Source organism: Myotis lucifugus, unplaced genomic scaffold, assembly GCF_000147115.1.
Source record: "Myotis lucifugus unplaced genomic scaffold, Myoluc2.0 scaffold_220, whole genome shotgun sequence".
NCBI classification, from domain to species: Eukaryota; Metazoa; Chordata; class Mammalia; order Chiroptera; family Vespertilionidae; genus Myotis; species Myotis lucifugus.
In genome coordinates this window covers 2,026,106-2,027,008 of record NW_005871268.1, presented here as the reverse complement: position 1 = coordinate 2,027,008, position 903 = coordinate 2,026,106, and the positions used below count along the sequence as shown (strand labels likewise).

The following is a 903-nucleotide window of genomic DNA, read 5'->3' as shown; positions in this document are numbered from 1 at the left end:
AGGAACAAGCCTCCTCCTTATTAACATCTCCAGGGGCAAGGACCGGGGGGGGGGGGCTCGGGCAAAAAGGGAACCCCGGAAGAAACCCCCCGCCAATTTTTCTCCACCCCGGATGGCGCCCCTTGGACGTCCCCGAAAACCCGGTTGCGGTGCCTCGGACCGACCCCCGACCCGGCGGTTGTGGCCAACCGATCCGGGTAACGCCGCCGCCGGGGGAGGACGAACGGATGCCTGCGGCCCGTGTTTGGAGGCGGCTGCCCTGGCTGGCACGGTCTCGGCGACACAGACGCAGGGCAAAGGGGCATAGGGAACAGCGCCGAGCCCTCGCCTCTGGTTTAACAGAGCAGCTGCGCGGAGGCTCCAACAGGTGGCTCCGTGGCGCAATGGATAGCGCATTGGACTTCTAGAGGTTGAAGGCATTCAAAGGTTCCGGGTTCGAGTCCCGGCGGAGTCGCAACCTTTTCTGCTCGCAATTTATTATGAATCCCTGTCATTTCTCTCCTTCCTCTCCTTTTCCTGAACTGTTTAACGCTTCCCGTTCCCTGATCTCTCTCTCCCCTTGGCACTCGGCTTCTGCGGCCCCTCTCCCTACAGCCTATCACGCGGGTTTCGCCTCACCCCAGCCGCCCGGGGTGTTGTCTCAGGGCCTGGGCACAGCCGACCAGGAATCTGATCCAGGAACTGGGAAGAGGGGCCCCGGGCGGCGGCGGAGCGAGGCCTCGCGGTCTGTCCTTAAAGGAGATTGCGGGGGAGGCCGTGTCTCGGGTGCTCTGGGGGAGCTGCCCCCAAGCCCCGGGGTGATACTCCCTTGTCCGGAACGCAACTGTGACTGCTATGGAGGGGCGAGGAAGCACCCGCAAACGCATCTACTCCCTTCGCTGCGCGGTGCCGGCTGACTGCCCC

At 64.1% G+C, this 903-nt stretch overlaps 1 non-coding gene across 1 annotated transcript; it reads left to right on the top strand.

Moving 5' to 3' along the window:
- The first annotated feature begins 369 nt into the window (after positions 1-369).
- TRNAR-UCU lies at positions 370-454 on the top strand. The gene is given in 2 exon segments: positions 370-406; positions 419-454. It is a non-coding gene; the product is annotated as a tRNA-Arg (tRNA).
- Positions 455-903: the final 449 nt, after the last annotated feature.